The sequence below is a fragment of the Biomphalaria glabrata genome, chromosome 7 (assembly GCF_947242115.1).
Source record: "Biomphalaria glabrata chromosome 7, xgBioGlab47.1, whole genome shotgun sequence".
In the NCBI taxonomy this organism is placed as follows: Eukaryota; Metazoa; Mollusca; class Gastropoda; family Planorbidae; genus Biomphalaria; species Biomphalaria glabrata.
In genome coordinates, this window is record NC_074717.1 from 43,147,953 (window position 1) to 43,167,861 (window position 19,909).

General features: G+C 35.7%; 1 protein-coding gene and 1 long non-coding RNA gene across 2 annotated transcripts in view; both read right to left on the bottom strand.

The window, feature by feature from the left end:
• Positions 1 to 19,909, bottom strand: part of LOC106062983 (ATP-dependent RNA helicase DDX1-like) — a 249,064-nt gene that overhangs the window by 117,929 nt on the left and 111,226 nt on the right. The window lies entirely within an intron of this gene.
• LOC129927190 (uncharacterized) lies at positions 9,925 to 17,950 on the bottom strand. The gene is made up of 2 exons (XR_008778784.1): positions 15,760 to 17,950; positions 9,925 to 10,411 (listed from the first exon to the last, which is right to left on the bottom strand). It is a non-coding gene; the product is annotated as an uncharacterized LOC129927190 (long non-coding RNA).

A 19,909-nucleotide genomic window follows, 5' to 3' on the forward strand; every position in this document is an offset into this window, starting at 1 on the left:
GATGAGATAGACTGAAGAGATTAAAGATTAGATAGACTGTAGAGATTAAAGTTTAGATAGACTGAAGAGATTAAAGATAAGATAGACTGAAGAGATAAAGATGAGATAGACTGAAGAGATAAAGATGAGATAGACTGAAGAGATAAAGATAAGATAGACTGAAGAGATAAAGATGAGAAAGACTGAAGAGATAAAGATGAGAAAGACTGAAGAGATAAAGATAAGATAGACTGAAGAGATAAAGATAAGATAGACTGAAGAGATAAAGATAAGATAGATTGAACTGATACTACAACAGGAGTGAATGTGAAATAATAGAAAAAATTCGTCATTTGTTCCCAGTGAAGAATATCTTCTGTAGACACCCCCCTCCTCTTCCTCTCTCTCTCTCACTTTCTCTCTATCTCTCTCACTTTCTCTCTATAGCCTCCAACATACAATTTCCTTTTCTTCCTAACACATATGTTACGTGTTTTGTTTTTAAATGTTCTTCCAGTATCCGGAATATGTTCTCAGGATTTCAGAAGAAAAAAAAAATGTGGACAATGAAGGAGAGGAAGGAAAGAAGAAGATAAAAAAACGAATAAATAAAAAAAAAAAGTTTAGGATCACGTGGTCAAGAAGTTGGCATTAAAACACAAAAATAAGCGTTTCTATTTGTAAAATGACCTCTTTGATTAGCATACAAGTTACACGTGACCCAGTGAAACTGTTGTGGTTTTTTTTTTTATTACTGTAAAACCAAATATGTACACCAGCAATACAACTGATAGCACTTTAGTATAATAACACCACATTTTTATCACACGTTTCAAATAGGACCACCATACAAGATCAATCTTGAAGCCACAATAAATGAGCTAATCACTATTGTAATATAGACCCATATGTTCACATTGAAAACCAGAATAGTAGTCTACACAATAGAATTCCCACCATTTTAAATGTCAAACTATAATTCAAGTTGCCGAATCATTATTCTAAACGAGAATAAAAAGGAAAGGCAGTCCTTATACCGAGACAATATCAAACGTACGTAAATAAGGTTTACCTAGAAACCGAGTGCTAATGACATTTTGACTACTAAGACATTGGTCTAAATACTTCAACTGGGTAGAAGGTGAAGGCCATGGTGACGGCCGCAGAAGCAGAAATGTAGGTCTACTCGTTTGAATTCGAAACGTTGGCCCCAGTCCAGAAAGTGGCTGTCACAAACACACACGTCCGATATTTCAGCTTCCATCTGCCAGTGGACATTTGTACCACTGGCAATGACCCACTCTGTAACTTCAGCCATTAGTTTGTAATTCATTCAGACGAAATGTAGGCGTTCTAATTACAAAGGAAATTAATAGCCTATATTTATAGTACTCTCGAGATGTTATATAATTCTACAAATTGTCCTTAGAATCAAATAGGAAGGGAAAGAAGAATGGTGTATTTTACATTGAACATAAAGGCAATATAGATCACTTTAAAATCAAGGTTATCAAATAGAAAGAAATAAGTTAACCCTTTCTCTCCGTAATTATTTACCACATTCTGGTGGGATTAACTTTGGTAGCATCAGTTAGGAGAGAAAGAGTTAATTCAGACTAACTCGACGTGAAAAAAAAGAAAATCAGATAAACACCTTGTTACATAATACACACAAATATTGCCAGACACACAGAAATACTGATACATATCCACAATGAACCAATTCGGTGAGATAAGTTTGAATTACAAAACAAGTCATTCGATGTTAGTTTTCTTGAGAGGAGAAGAAGAAAGAGAATCAAGTTGATGATCATTAACTTCAACAATCGTTTCCAAAGACGTAGGCAAAGGATTGCACGGGATAATTAGGTCACGTCTGCTTGAGTCTTCAACGTCCAATCTTCAATCATTGTCTCTGCATTGATTAAAGGTGTGTGCGTGTGTATGTATGTGTGCTATGAAACTACGCTGGACAATACATTCCTCCTCAGTCCTAGCTGGGAGGCAGTTCCAGTGAGCAGTGACGTAATGCAATCACCATTAGAGTCACGGTAGGAAGGACAACAAAGACTTGCTGGGAAAGGTTTTTCTCTTTTCCGGAACTGAATGTGTTAAATAGCAACGGATCAATACTTCCACACAATGCTGGCCAGAGGGACGTTTACGGGACCAAATCTTAGGGGTAACACATTGTACTTTTGTCTCGTGCTAGTCAGTAGCTACTCGTTCGACAAGCGTCAGCAACTAGTGGACATCGTTTGACGTTCACAGATCAAGATCTCAACGTCTTGTTCTACAAGTTTCAAGTTTTAGGGGACGTCGTTTGACGTTAACAGACAATATAAAGATCTCAACGTCTTGTTCAACAAGTTTCAAGTTTTAGGGGACGTCGTTTGACGTTAACAGACAAGATAAAGATTTCAACGTCTTGTTCTACTAGTTTCAGACGTTCCTTCAATAATGAAGATTATTACGTCCCGCAGCGTTCAAACTCGGGACCATCGGGACGCCAGTCAGAAGCGCATACCGCGTGACCAATCAGCCATTATTAAGCAAGGTTCATATTTTGAAAACACAGTGTTTCCGAATCAAATCCGACTATTAACCCTATTAACTTTCCTCATATTCCAAAATTTAAAATTGAATCGTATATTGTTTTCATATTTCATTTTCCGTTAAAGCCCAGTGTTCCATCAATCCAACTTAGGAAAACTAACGATTATATTACATTTTTTATTATATCTAAGTATTAACGATTATATTTTTTTTTTTAATTTTTTAATTTTTTTAATTATATCTGAGTATTAGTAATATCACTTTTTGCATATGGCCGCCCCCATTCACGGGTAAGACACAATCCTCCCTTCATTAATGTGGATCTTAAGTTCATTGATATGGATCTAAAGTAAGTCTTTTTTGAATATGTTTCATAAAGTACACCTTTTCAGACCATATCATGGGCCAGATGATGTAAAGAGCATCAGTTTCACGGTTAACTAGGGTGTCATATGACCAGCCCAGCACAAGATCAACCACCTTAATTTATACAATAGTATTATCTTATATATATATAAAACTGAATGTAAGGTTTAAGTATGCTTGTTACGAATACAAATAAAAAACATTTGACCAATCTTGATAACATTCGACATAAACATTCCTCAGATCACAACGGAGACAGAAGTGAATGTTAAATGCCCCCCTCCCACAACAGAAGGGCCTTAAAAATATATTTTAAAATGCACAACTCTAAAGACGCAATACACTTAACTGGATTTAGGTCAAACTAGCCATCTTGTGATAGCTCCATTGGTCGCGCAGTGATACAATTAAAATTAGCATGTAAGGTCACACACAAAAAAAGATAAGCCTATAATTGAACTTGTTTATAATTATTAACCAATTTATATATATATATATATATATATATATATATATATATATATATATATATATATATATATATTTATATTTATCAGGTCTAAGCACATACTTTTTCTGTAATAAAAGTGTCAGAAGGCAAGCTTTTCAATAATGACAGACAAGACCTGCACCCCCCTAAGGCGCTCTGGCCATGATGCTGTATACGGACAGCAGCTCATCCTTAATTCAGGCTAATACTGTGTATGTCTTTGTATTGGCCAGGGCAGATCTAATGGTCGTGAACAGATGTTCAACATTTCCTGTCCCCCCTGATTACACCCTCCTTCTTTCTTCATACACAATTTCCTTTTAAAAACCAATCTTAAATTGTAAATTTGATTTTTGTCCATGACAGCAAGAGCCGACAACTCTGTGTAGGTCACCGGGTGTGAATAGACCCTGGGAGACCAGCTCACAGGTTAGCACTGTTTTAATGAGCGACCATAGTTCTACCTTAACTGTGTTACTCTTACACAAGAAGCAGAATGCGAAATCGTTTTTTTTTTTCTGCTTTGAATAATTTCGCTATTAACATTTCAGCCACGGTGTAGTTTGAGGTTGGCGCAGAATAGAGGTCATGAAGAGCCTCTTGTGCCACAGTGTAGTTGGAAGTCGGCTCAGAATAGATACAATGCCTGTGTTGCTACGGTGTAGTTGAGGTCGGATCAGAGTAGCGAAAGTAAAAAGTTCGGCTGAATGGGAAAACTGAAAACATTTACGAGGCAGTTCATTACAAATGTGCAGTTAGTGGTATTCTATTTACAATAAAGTTGTGCATATAGAAATATACTTTTGTAATGAAATGTGGGTCAATTTTATGATAAGATACTAACTGCTATTGTGACTATTGATTTTCTAGTGCTGGCCGATGAAGAAAAGGTTCACTTATTTTAAAAAGATGCACGCTAACTATTGGAGCAAAACTGTCTTAAACTCTATGAATCACAATGCACACTTTTCTAAGGACAGCATTAAGTTTCATTACAAAGTATATATACATTTGCTTATACTATTAGCTTATTCAACAACGTGTTTTAGATGATGAAACATATGCCAAGCTTGTCCACTGGTCGAATGGTTTCAGAAAATGTGCTCTCGCTTTAAGACAGAGTGCTCTTAGCGTGTACACGAAGGACGAAGCAAATCACAAACACTCCAACCTAGCTTTTAACAAGCAATAGAATATAAGTTTTTATGTTGTTGTTTTTATCTAAACTTATCTAAAAAAGCAACAGCTAATTACTGCCATCTGAAATTGTGTTTAGCTATCCTTTTGCTAAATAAAAAAAAAAAAATTAATTACTACTAACTGATTAACTAAGTGGTTAAGATTCAGATTGATTCGTTCTTTATCATCGATTATGAATACTTTTGCAAAATTTCAACTTGATCCGAAAATGGAAGTGGGAGAAATAAACGTGACAAAAAGTAATAAGGGGATTAAATCCATATATACATCCACATCTCTCGTAAAGTAGTTATTCCCCTTATTTCGATATCAAACTAAATAATTACTTACCAATAATGAATTAACTAATTGTTTGTTTGTTTTTTTACTTATTATTGTCTTGTTAGGTACAATGCAAAGTTTTAACTTGATACGAGAATGGGAAATGGGAGAAAAAAACATGTTCAAACTTTTTACCAGACAGACAGAGTGAGTTAACATTAAAATAAAAGTCAATTATCCCATTCTTTGATCGAAGTCAATGCAAGGAACTATCTATTTCAGTCCTGGCAGTTTCGCCCTATCTCCCAAGCCAGTCTACAGAACTGTTTTCACTAACGACCAAGGCAATCTACTTCTGTAAGTAGTCTCATGGTTGAATGAAAATCTTACGCAGCCATGAAGGAACTAATCATGGGGATCCTTTTTTTCAACCTTCTACCAGTGAACTGCTAACTAGACCATATGGAAGCATTACACCCTACAAGCTCAGATTCAATGATAAATACCAATAGCCACACTACAATGTCTCATGGGTGAGGCCAATCAAATATCTATGGTGGAAAGCTGTATTTTTTGTGTACAATTTTAAACTTTTGCCTTGAATTGGAATCGCCAGACAGCTATTAATTGCTTGATTTGTTTGGTATATCTGGTTTACAGATTATAAAAATGTGTATTTTAAAACGATAATTCTTCGTGCCCTTTTTTAGTTTCAGTAGTCTGAAATCAAATTTCGAACAAACAAAAAGTTAAGCTTGCAATGTAGAGTCTATGATGAAAGACTTGAGTTGAAAGGCTAAGAGCAGACAATTGTCTTCTACTCATTACCAAGACAGTAAGACGACAGCCAAAAACAAAAACAAACAAACCTTTCATTTTTGTGAGGTGTAATATGATCCTGGTTTAATTCCCCTCAGAGCACTTACTACGCCCTGCGGCACAGGGGTGATAATCGATGTCAGAAAGACAACACTGATTGTCCATCCAGAAACCAAGGAAGGATTCACTGAACAGAAAGATAGAAATACACTGGCGTCGCCATTAGGTTTAGTTAAAGACGTGAGATCAGTGTATTGTGGATTTTAACAAATGTGGGACACCTCTGCATGAAATTAAAAATAACATTCTCTTCAAATCACAACTAGAAGCCCAATCCTTCTGGAAATGAGCCATTAGTTTGAGGAAGCTTATCAGTACAGTGGACGTGAATTTCTCTTTCTCTACAACCCCCTCTAGGTTTAAGTCCCAAGTCAGCAGATAAAAGGGTTGATAGTTTATGGGACATGTGCGCTAATTAGATGACGTGAGTCTGACAACGTGACGTGTGCATGCATGTAGTGCCCAGATTTAAAAGGCTCTGAAAGAAACATTGAAGAAAATGTTTCCTATCAGAGTTTTTGCCATTCTGTAATCACTTTTCTTTATTCTCCTTCGCTTCTCAAAATGAAATTAGTCCTAATTAAATTCAGCCTAATTCATTTCTTCAATTAAATCAGCGTGATTAATGAGATTATTGAATTGTTTAGAAATATTTTAGGACTTGTAGCATGTCCAGTTTTTTATACCTCCGTTCACAAAAATAAAATTGAAGATTCGGCCCTTTAAAACTTTGTTGGATTCTATAAGACATGAATGCCTACAGCAAACTTGATATCCAAGCCGTAGTCAGAAGACCAACTAAGACATGAATGCCTACAGCAAACTTGATATCCAAGCCGTAGTCAGAAGACCAACTAAGACATGAATGCCTACAGCAAACTTGATATCCAAGCCGTAGTCAGAAGACCAACTAAGACATGAATGCCTACAGCAAACTTGATATCCAAGCCGTAGTCAGAAGACCAACTAAGACATGAATGCCTACAGCAAACTTGATATCCAAGCCGTAGTCAGAAGACCAACTAAGACATGAATGCCTACAGCAAACTTGATATCCAAGCCGTAGTCAGAAGACCAACAAAGACATGAATGCCTACAGCAAACTTGATATCCAAGCCGTAGTCAGAAGACCAACTAAGACATGAATGCCTACAACAAACTTGATATCCAAGCTGTAGTCAGAACACAAACTAAGACATGAATGCCTACAGCAAACTTGAAATCCAAGCTTTAGACAGAAGACCAACTAAGACATGAATGCCTACAACAAACTTGATATCCAAGCTGTAGTCAGAACACAAACTAAGACATGAATGCCTACAGCAAACTTGATATCAGATCTGCAGTCAAGAGACAAACTATTATTACCATTATTGAAATGAATACATTTTCATTCTCTGACACAGCCAGGGTCAAATTTTGTTAAAGGGAAACAAATTTCATTGTTGTCCACTTAACAGTGTCCTCTTAGAAATTTCCTGATGGTGTGGCAGCTCTGCAGCAGTAATAAGGATCCTCCTAGAAATGCTCAGGGCTTCGAATATGTCTGTGACGGAAGTGAAAAGGGTGATAGGGGCAGCAGCTCATTTAGTCATGACGCAGTTAGCACCTCGGAGGAGCGGCGGCGGAAGTGTCCAACCCTGGCTACATCTGATTTTGCCATCCTGCATAGAGTTATGTTTGGTTGGTGCTCTTATGGCTTTTAAATAGCGCATATTTCATGCTTGCCGCATATGGTGGGGTGGGGGGAGGGGGGTATCTGGGAGGTTTCCGCGCTGCATATAGGCGCCCAGAAATTCTGAACGAGTCGGGATTTAATTTCAACTCTAATAGGTTTCAGGCAAACGTTATGAAATTGGTGATTGACTGATCCAAACTAAGTGATACAATTAGGCTAAATTTAAGCTTTTATTTTATTTATTTTTTACGTATTTTTTAAAATAATTTTCTTGCTTGGTATTCCCGTTATAAATATACAGATAGTGGACTCTACAGACTGTATTTTTTAAAGTTTATAAACTCAAGCACCCCTTGTTAGATTCCAAGCCGTTGCCAAGCGGATTTGACCTCTCTGTCCTACATGGCACATTATCTACAGCAAAGTGTACCGGTCAAGTTTTGGAGAACAGGAAATGAAAGCCTAAGAGAACATGTAGATATACAAGTAGGCACAGGTAGGGAGAGTGCGTTGTTTAATTTTGTAAACGAAATCAACTACTAACTTTAAAAAAAAAACTTTTAATATTGTTTTAGAAGAAACAGAAATGTAAACAGCTATACATAAAAAGACTGAGCTAACATGAAATTAAAAAACAAAATTGACAAAATATAAAGAAAAAAGATTAATATGAGGCTACGGACTAGCCAGATTAAATTCACTGTTCTTAAAAACCAGAATGTAGCGTAGCATTCGGTGATAGGCTCAACAGATCAGAGTCAAAGTTGGGCTTCAGAGTTTCAATATTAAAGCGCCAAACTGTGTAACCCAACCTTAAACCTCAATCAATAATGGGGAGAATAAAAAAAAAATAACCCTAGACCAGTTTGACCTTCCACAGACGCAGCTGGTCATGATGTCAATACACTGAAAGAGATTTGTCCCATGTTTCCAATCGATTCAAGCCCCAGCGCATCTTTTTGAACAGCTTAACCCTTGCCCTACACAATTTTACTGGACCATACATTGTACACATAAATACAAGAAAATCAGATTATTGCTTAGTAAGTTGACACAGCAAAAATGATCCCAGACCACCGATAACTCGTTCATTAGATAAGTGTGCATCTAACCGTTTACAGAAGTTGACCTAACAGCTGATAGCGTTGATTTGTTAATTAACGATCAATGTTGTTCCACCAGGAGATATTGTATACCTATCTTTCAGCCTTCAGTGTGGACTCACCAGACAACTCTACACAGTACGTTGATTGAAGCAGCATACATTTAATAACAATAATCCCCCCAAAAAAAAGATATTTTCTTCAATGGAAAACATGGTCAAGTTAAAAAGACGCAGAAGACAAAAAAAAAACATGGCTAAAACTTATTTTGATTTTAGCTTCGTTAAATCTGGGCTCTCAATTCTTAGGATAATGTTAATAATTATATTCTGTCCGCAGAGCTGGTCATTTGGTTCTAAAGGGTTACCATATCATCATCTTCATCTAATGATCAGATGTCTCAATAACCTTCAGACATAAAGAAGGACGGGGGGTGGGAATGGAATTAGATCAAATAAAATTCTGGTATTGCAATTCTCTGTTACAGAAAAATGTTTCCTGTCTGGATCATAAGCCTAGACGATTGTGTGGCGCACTGCTGCAAGTCTATACAAACAGACTAACAAGAGTTACATTCCTCTTTCATACCTTGCGCTCGATCTACGTGCAAATGATGTAAAAATCATGTTTCTTTGACGCATGGTAAACTAGGGATCATGTGGCCAGCACAACGACCAGCCGCCTTTACTTCTCCAAAGTGAAAAACCCAAAATATAAAAACCACTCTTCGTCGATATTTGAACCTGAGACCTCCTCGGTTGGGAAGCCAAGTGTTTGAACGCTCAGCCAACACGCCCACTCCAAACAAGACTATGCATTGAAAACAGTTGTCAAGACAATAGCAAGCTTGAGAAATTGGCGACCGAGTTTAGAACAAAACCTCTGGTGGTATTGTATTCTACACGAGTCCGCGCTACAAAAAGAGATGGATATTTCAGCACACATCACATGACGTTAAATGCTGAACGAGCTATCCAGCAGATTACTACCAATACTGCCGCCATATTCATCATCCACCATCAAACCCCTCCCCCTCCCCGCCCCATGTACGAAACAAAGAAGAGTATAAACGTTACAAGCTCGTGATCTGTTTCCTAAACCAACGTCGCTCCATTACCGTCTAGCTTAGCGCAAAAATAACATAACAAACAATTCTAGACAGAGTCCTCTAAGAAAAATGATTAGCGTGATGTACAAAGAAAAACAAACAACACACACGCACACACACACACAAAGAACAGACTTTATCTATTGTGATGTTGCTAGTTCAGGCTGTCTTGAAGTCAACCAATTACTCTGCAATCGTTTGGGTGTAATTGTTCGGGTGTATTACGTGTAGTTGACCAACAACACAAACAAGAACTGGCACATCGATTGTAACAGGTGAAGAGATGTAGTCAACGATGATGAACAAGTTAATATATATTTATTATGATAAAAGGCCACAGTAGAAGTCTCTGTCACTAAACACGTCGTTACCCTGGAATGTTCTAACGCTAACTGATTTTCCGGTCTCTAACCCAACATATCCCAAACGTCACTAGTCCCGTTCAATATGCGTCTACTATGGTGCGTCGCTAAATAACTAAAATAACTAACCTATATAAATAAGGTGTCTAATAGATTCCTCCCCCCCTTGAAAAAAAATATGTCAATATTTTTCCACTACTGTCAAGTCTTACAAGGGCATTTTCAATTTAAGGGGAAGACCACAAACATAAAATCTTGATCTCTTCATCTTGACATCTTCATCTTGACAGTTCCTCATATTCATGTCAATGTTCATAACAGTTCATAACATTCCAGAATCATCTTCATTGGTACACAGTTCATCATAAAAGACAATGTGGCATCTTATGGGCACGTCATACATCACAAGTGTTCTTCACTGGCAGTAATCTGATAAAATACAATATTTCAAAAAACAATTATAGACTTTATTTACACAATCAATAAATTTTTTCTTCTTACCACCCTTTTATACGCTTTTGTCCATTTTTCTTTTATACTCACCCTTTTCCATAGAACTAACTTTCATCAATGATATATGAAATGATTCACACAAAAAAAAATATCCATACTTACTTTTAAATGCTTAACATCAACTTTACTTATCTCCCCTTTTCATAACATATAAATGGTGTCAATATATTAATATATATTACATAATCAATATACTCATAGTTTATTTACAAACTTATTTCATTTCAATGTCATTCTAGACAATAAATCAGCTACAATATTCATAGATCCACTAATAGCTTTCACTTCAAATTTATACTCCTGTAGTGCTAAGAACCATCTATAAACACGACTGTTTTTCATGCTCTTTTGCTGTATATACTGAATAGGTTTATGATCAGTTAATAATATGAATTTCCTTCCTATTAAATAGCTCTCTAGCTTAGTAATTACCCATATTACAGCTAAGGCTTCTCTTTCAATGACACTATATTTTTTCTCTGCCTCTGACAATTTTCTACTTACATATAATATAGGATGTAAGTTATCATAGTTCTGCATTAGACAACCACCAATAGCATTACCAGATGCATCAGTTGTGACATAAAATATTTTGTCTTTATCAGGTAGTCTTAATATTAGTTCATGACTAAAAACATCTTTAATTCTGTCAATAGCTTTCACACATTCCTCATTACAAACTACTTTTTGAGGTTTTCCTTTTTTAAGTAAGTCATTTAGTGGATTCACTATTTCTGCTAAGTTTTTATAAACTTTCTGTAATAATTTACTATTCCCAATATGCTTTTAATTTGTCTTTTTGTTGTAGGTATTTCAATATTAAGTACTTTCTTTATGTTATCTTCAATAGGGCTAATCATGTTGTTATTTATTTTATGTCCTAAGAAAATTATTTCCTCCAATCCTATTTCTACTTTTTCTGCTTGAATTGTAAGTCCACTTTCTTTTATTATTTTGAACACTTCTTTTACATCTATCAAATGTTCCTCCCAACTATTATTAAAAATACATATGTCATCCAAATAGCAAATAACATTTTCTTTGTTTCCAATTATCATGTTCATCATTCTATTAAATGTGGCAGGTGCATTTACTAATCCAAAACTCATATAATTCCATTGAAAAATACCATATGGTGTTACAAATGCTGTGTAAGGTTTTGCATTTTCTGTTAAAGGTATTTGCCAATAACCTTTAGTTAAATCTAATTTAGTAAAAAATTTTGCTCCATTTAATTTATGTAAAATATCCTCTATATTTGGCATTGGATATGGGTCAAATTCTGTGATGTTGTTAAGTTTCCTATAATCAATACATAACCTTATATCTCCATTCTTCTTTTTGGCTATCACAATTGGTGAAGCATAAGGAGATGTTGATGGTTCAATTATACCTGATTCTAGTAAATTGTCTATTTCTTTCTTTACTTTGTCTTGTAAATGTAGCGGTATTCTATATGGCTTAAGCTTGATAGGTTTTGAGTCTGTTACTTTAATGTCATGTTTAATAATATTAGTTTTTCCTGGTATGCTGGAAAAAATTTCTTTGTATTCCTGTATTATTTTAGTTATATCTTTTGACATTTCCTTAGTTAAATTATTAAGATTAATCTTTTGCCAAGTTTGATTCTCTTTTGTTTCTATTACAGGTATTTCCTTAATATCATTTTCATTATGATTTTCATTTGTTATTATCATCAAGCATTCTTCTCTTTCTGAAAATTTATTTTCTATTTCCTCCTGAATGTTTTGTATCAACTCATCTTCTCTATCATGATATAGTTTCAAATTATTTATGTGATATGTTTTAACTTTCCCATTTATTTCAATTTGATAATTGACATCACTAATTTGTTTTATCACCTTAAATGGACCTTTCCATTGTTTACCAATTTTATTTTTCAGGTCATTTATTAATATTAATACGTTGTTTCCTACTTCTAGTGTTTTCAATTGTCTTTTCTTATTTAGATTCTCATGAGCACTTTGTTTATATTTCTTATTGTTGTTATATGCTTGAGTCCATATTTCTTTCAATTCTGTTGTGATTGTTGTTTCACTGTCATTATTTAATTTATTCTCATTGTCTATTAGATTTTCTTTAAAAACATCTAATTCATCTCTGGGTTTTCTTCCATGTATTATTTCATATGGTGAAAATTGTGTTGCTTCATGGATGTTGTTTCTATGAGCAAATAGTACATAGTTAATGTAATGATCCCACTTGTTCTGATTATTCTGAATTATCTTTGTTAGTGATCTTTTTAATGATCCACCATATCGTTCACATAAACCGTTACTCTCCGGGTGGTAAACCGAAGAGTATATGTGTTGTATATTGTATTGTTTAGTCCATTTCTTAAATTGTTCTGACTTAAACTGAGATCCCTGATCACTCAATATAATTTTAGGTATACCATGTCTTGTAATTACTTTTTGAGTTATGGCATTAATGATATTTTCTGCACTTGTATTTGATAATGGGATTGCCTCTGGATATCTACTAAACATGTCTATTACTGTTAGAATGTATTTGTTATTATTTTCAGTTTGAATTAAAGGACCTATTAAATCAATAGATACTTTCTGAAATGGTGCTGTAGGTTCATCCATTTCTTGAATAGGTGCTTTATTCATTAGACTTTTGTTAGATCTCTTTTGACATATGTCACATGAGTTTATGTATTTGTTGATTGTTGCTTTCATTTTGGGCCAAAATACTTGTTTTGACAAATTCCTATAACATTTCTTTACTCCCCTATGTGCTGCTAAATTATTATCATGTGTCATGATTAAAACATCTTTCCAATATTTCTGTGGTAAGACAAGTTGTTTTATTTTCTTATTATCATTACTTGTTTGTCTAAACAATATTTTATTCTCTATACAAAATTTCTCCATTGGATTATTATTGTTTTTATCTGATATTCTTGAATAAATTTTCCCAATAATATTGTCATTCATTTGTTCTAATGCAAATGTGGGTGTTGTTTCTTTTTCACTTTGAGATATTTGTGTTTCAAGACTATTTTGTGTTTCATTTTCTATCTCTCTTTCCTTAACATCTGTATTTTCTATTTGTATTACATTACTGGTTTCTTCTTCTTTATCATTACTTATTACATTTATTGTATTTTCCTGTTTCTCATCTTGTTTATTCATTGATCTTGTTATTACCATACTTGTTATATTTTGTGTTTCTATGTTTTCATGATTTTGTCTTATGTTTTTGTATTTGTTTTGCCAGTCTTCTAATTCTTTTCTTGAACATTCTTTAACTCCTTTTATGTTTCCTACTAACATATCATATCTCATTTCTGGTATTGCAATGCCATCACAATAACCAGTGAAAAATGGAGTTTCAATGTATACCCTTATAGCTTTAAATTCCCTTACAGTGCCATCTGCTAATTCTACTTTCCTAGTAAACCCTTTATACCAATGAGGTTTGACAAATTTAGTTTTTACTGCCAAAGTGTTACAACCTGAATCTCTGATTAATTCCACTGGAATTCTATCTACAAACCCTGGGTACACTGCAAAATTGTTCCTATTTCCTTCCATGAAATATACCCTATCTGTACCTTTATTTTTGTATTCCCTACTGTAACTCCTATTTCTGTAATTTTCCCTGTCATTTCTATCTCTACTCCTATATCTACTGTTATTTTGTTCATTGTATCTATTTCTACTTCCAGACCTACTATTCCCTCTTCTACAGTTAGCTGCTATATGACCTTTTCCTTGACATTTAAAACAGGTTATTTCACTATATTTTCTATTTCCACTATTTGATCTGTTTCTATTTCTACTTCTATCAACATTTTCTTTGGTGTATCCTATTAAATCTACTTTGCTCTTATCCCTATCAGAAAATGGTTTATTTGGATAGGCATTTTTGTATACTCTCATTATTTCTGTTATTTCATCTATAGTTTTTGGGTTTCTTTCTCTAATAAAAGATTGTAACTGAGGATCACATTTATTTACAAAGTTGTCCACTAGAATAAAATTTTTTAATCCTTCATAAGAGTTATTCACTTTTTCTAATTTTACCCACTTATTGAAAAAATCCTTTTCCATATTAATGGTAGTTTGGGGTTCTATTCCTAATGATGGTATATTGTCAAAGTATTTCTTTCTAAAAGTTGTAGCATTATGACCATATGCATTTAATAACTCTCTTTTTAAAACCTGATAGCTATCATCAATATGATGGTCATGATTTTGGCATATTGTTAGAGCTTGACCATGAACAAAGTCTATCAGTATTTCAGACCATTCTTCTTCAGGCATATTAAATGTAGACATTTTTGCCTCATATCTTTTCAGGAAATCACCAATGTCATCCTTCTGTTCATCAAAACTTTGTATTTTTCTCTTTAGCCATGTTTGTGAATTAGGGTTGTCTCTTTGAGTGGTATAATTATTTGAGTTATTAGTGTTATTTCCTTGTTCAGTTTGGGCTCTGGCTTGTGCTGCATCCAATCTCATCTTCTCCATTTTAGCTTCATGTTCTCGGTCCTCTTTTTGCTTCTCATATTCTTCCTTTCTGATCCTATCTTGTCTCTCTATCTCTTGTCTTTGACGTTCTTCTTGTCTTTCTATCTCTTGTCTTTGACGTTCTTCTTGTCTTTCTATCTCTTGTCTTTGACGTTCCGTTTCTTCCTTCACAACTTGCTGTACATAAGCTGCTAAGTCCTTTCCTTTTAACTCCATGGCCTTTCCATCCTGCATAGCTGTTTCCTTAACCTCCTTAAGGTCCACATATGATGATGTAGCCATTGTGTTTTATATTTTATATATATTTTTACTTGGCCTATATTAGTTATGGCTATACTTTAAACTTATTTTATATTTAAGTTTTTCCACACTTTTATACAAATTTTAAATGATATGTCTCTATCTATAGATTTAGTAAATGTATAAATCTAGTCTGAGTTATTATGGTTATATTCAAATCTGTATATTAGGTCCAGTATTACACACAAATTTAAATCTAGTATATTATAGTATGTATAATATTACCATTTAGATCTATAGTTATCAAGAGCACTATGACTTTTAGATCTAGTATGAATAACTATGATCAATTTCAAAATCTGGTATGACTGAAGTCACAGTGAAGTGTTTAGAGTAAATTCAAAGACTGTCTAGAGTCTAGATCTAGAGTAGATTATGGTTCTATTTCACCATGCGAAACAAATATGTGTATACAGTGTCAAATATATCTTCAACAAGATATATATATCTAGAATGTACTACCTTCATTCATCTTCAACTTAATAATATTTCAAAGTAGAGTCTAGATAATTAAATTGTACCAAAGAGATGTACAACAATTTGCAGATCTAAATTTAGCCAGACGATAGTGTTTGACTACATAGCCAGTTTCGGCATTATTCTCATGGCAAAATCATATTTGATTTTAACCGCTCAAACTAAAATTATTTTAGTCTGATTCACAATGAAAGAATCCTACCCGCACTTTCTATCATTAAGTGAAAAAAAATACAGATCTAATTAAATTAATAAAAATAAATAATTTAAAATAATATAAACAAATGAAATAATTAAATGAGACTATCACTATGGGTTGGGATGTGACAATATGGCACACAATGATAACGTCACGAAGTAACCAGGCAACAACGGATATGACGTTTACACAAACAAAACAAATTACAACCCTAAACGTATAATATAGCTTTTCATCTAAATTACGTCTTCTACCCCGACGGGTTTTAAGGCGCACCACCTGATTTTACTCAGGCTAACGTACCAAATTTAGACAAAATCTATTTCTAAGGGCAATCTAAACATATACTAATAAGAAAAATGGCACTTAGCTTTTGATAAGAAAGATCCCTTTGTTCGGACTCCCGAATATGCTAGATCACAACAAATTCCACTGCCTCTCTTCCAGTTCTGACTCTGTTCTCCGGTGCTACCAGTATCCCACGTAATGCCACAGATGTCCTGATATGCCACAGCAAAATGTTCCAGTTTCTTTGACGACTGTTGATGACCGTATGTGTAGTTCCGACGACTTTGTATACACAGTTACTGACGAATAAGTTAACGGTTCTTCTAGCGATGACTTGACTTGTGTAGATGATTACTGACAAATAACAGTCTCTTGACGGCAACTTGATCTGGACGACTGACGAATAACGAATTTCTTGACGATGACTTGATCTGGGCTGACGAATAACGGCTTTCTTGACGATGGCTTGATCTGGGCTGACGAATAACGGTTCTCTAAAATAGTTCACTGCTTCTGCTGCTACTCTGGTAGTACGACGAAGTTTGCTGTTGTACGTTGCTTCACTAGACCAAACTGTCCAATGTAGACTAGGTGAAACCAAGGTCACCTCCGACGACGTTCCGTTAGACGATTAACGGTTTTCAACGAAATTAAGTGGATGTAGCTATTTCCACAACAATATCAGCACGTCTAGATATGGTCTAGACCGACGAATACTAGATAGATCAATGTTCAGTACTGATAAAGATTACTTCACTAACCTTCCAAAGGTTAAACACAGTGACCGTTATAAACGTGGCAAGCAACCGGTTCAATGAGCAAACTGCTCCACAAGAATCTCTCCAAGGGTAAGACGACAGAGCGATTTCGATTTAGTTAGCTACCAAACTTGTAGTACTCACAATACTTCTGACAGCGGGCAAACTGTCCTTCTCGAACTGGCGAGGTAAAACTTGATACTTGACGTGGCTCCTACGACGAAGAAAAAATATGTCCAACAGGTTCACTAACGATCTCTCACCCGTTATGAATGAACGGTTTCTCTGGTTGTAGGTCGGTTCAGCATATGAAGATCAGGCGTTGCGATGATTACGGTCCTGACGAAGGTCACCCTGAGTTAACGGCTCGTTGAACGTGCGATCAAACAGACGACGACTGTATGTAGATCTAGAACAAAGTCACCCTGCGATACTGCTGTGTTCAGCCGTACTCCGATGAAATCTTATATCTTCGAGTGCACGACCCTCACCTGAGTAAACGTTCTGCTTCGAGGTCCGGTACGATGTTCGGCTTCGAGGTTCGGCTTCGAGGTTCGGGGTCGCCACTGTGATGTTGCTAGTTCAGGCTGTCTTGAAGTCAACCAATTACTCTGCAATCGTTTGGGTGTAATTGTTCGGGTGTATTACGTGTAGTTGACCAACAACACAAACAAGAACTGGCACATCGATTGTAACAGGTGAAGAGATGTAGTCAACGATGATGAACAAGTTAATATATATATTTATTATGATAAAAGGCCACAGTAGAAGTCTCTGTCACTAAACACGTCGTTACCCTGGAATGTTCTAACGCTAACTGATTTTCCGGTCTCTAACCCAACATATCCCAAACGTCACTAGTCCCGTTCAATATGCGTCTACTATGGTGCGTCGCTAAATAACTAAAATAACTAACCTATATAAATAAGGTGTCTAATACTATTATACTTATGTCTAATAGTCATTCGGTGGTCTTTATGAGAATCAATGTATAACTAGAGAAGAAGACTATAGCTTTCAAAGCTTCCATTTTCTGTTCTATTTGTGATCTTTTTCTCTTGCCCAGGGACAGACAAAATGGAATTGGTAGGCTTCTTGTCTCTATTACGTGGGACTTGCTCGGACACAAGTCGGGCTTGCAAGGTTTAGTGATCGAGTGTATGTAAACAAGAGATTGGCTGTATGTGGGACTTTGGTCCGATGTAGATGCGACAAAGGTCCGCCGTATGTATGAGAAAGGTCAGCTGTATGTGAGAACGTGGTCCACTGTGTGCGAGAGAGGTCCGCTGTATACGTGAGAGAGGTCCGATGTTTGTGGGAGTGTGGTCCGCTTTGTGAACGGGGTCCCCTGTATGTGTTAGAGAAATCTGATGTATGTTGAGTGCGGCGCTGTGTGTGTGGCTAAATAAGAGTGGAAACGAGTTCAGGTGTATGAATAGGAGGTGTCATGTGTTTGTGGTGATGTATTCTATTGTATGTGGTCTGCTTTATGTGTAGCTGTGGTCTTCCATATGTGTGCCTGTTGTTTGCCATATGTGGTCTGTTGTATTTGTGGATGTGGTCCGGCATGTGTAGTCTGCTGTATGTGGGAATGTGATCTGGTTTATGTGGGGAAGTAATCTCGGGTATATGAGGATGTGGACATCTATAGGTAAGGATGTGGTCTCATGTATATGAGGATGTGGACATCTATATGTAAGGATGTGGTCTCGCGTATATGAGGATGTGGACATCTATATGTAAGGATGTGGTCTCGTGTATATGAGGTTGTGGACATCTATATGTAAGGATGTGGTCTCAAGTATATGAGGATGTGGACATCTATATGTAAGGATGTGGTCTCATGTATATGAGAATGTGGTCTCATGTATATGAGGATGTGGACATCTATATGCAAGGATGTGGTCTCGTTTATATGGGGATGTGGTCTCGTGTATAAGAGGATCTGGACATCTATATGTTAGGATGTGGTCTTCTGTATACGAGGATGTGGACATCTATATGTGAGGATCTGGTCTCGTGTATATGAGGATGTGGACATCTATATGTGAGGATGTGGTCTCGTGTATATGAGGATGTGGACATCTATATGTAAGGATGTGGTCTCATGTATATGAGAATGTGGTCTCATATATATGAGGATGTGGACATCTATATGCAAGGATGTGGTCTCGTTTATATGGGGATGTGGTCTCGTGTATAAGAGGATCTGGACATCTATATGTAAGGATGTGGTCTTCTGTATACGAGGATGTGGACATCTATATGTGAGGATCTGGTCTCGTGTATATGAGGATGTGGACATCTATATGTGAGGATGTGGTCTCGTGTATATGAGGATGTGGACATCTATATGTAAGGATGTGGTCTCGTGTATATGAGGATGTGGACATCTATATGTAAGGATGTGGTCTCGTGTATATGAGGATGTGGACATCTATATGTAAAGATGTGGTCTCGTGTATATGAGGATGTGGACATCTATATGTAAGGATGTGGTCTCGTGTATATGAGGATGTGGACATCTATATGTAAGGATGTGGTCTCGTGTATATGAGGATGTGGACATCTATATGTAAGGATGTGGTCTCGTGTATATGAGGATGTGGACATCTATATGTAAGGATGTGGTCTCGTGTATATGAGGATGTGGACATCTATATGTAAGGATGTAGTCTCGTGTATATGAGGATGTGGACATCTATATGTAAGGATGTGGTCTTGTGTATATGAGGATGTGGACATCTATATGTATCTGGTCTCGTGTATATGAGGATGTGGACATCTATATGTAAGGATGTGGTCTCGTGTATATGAGGATGTGGACATCTATATGTAAGGATGTGGTCTCGTATATAGGAGGATGTGGACACCTATATGTGGGGAAGTA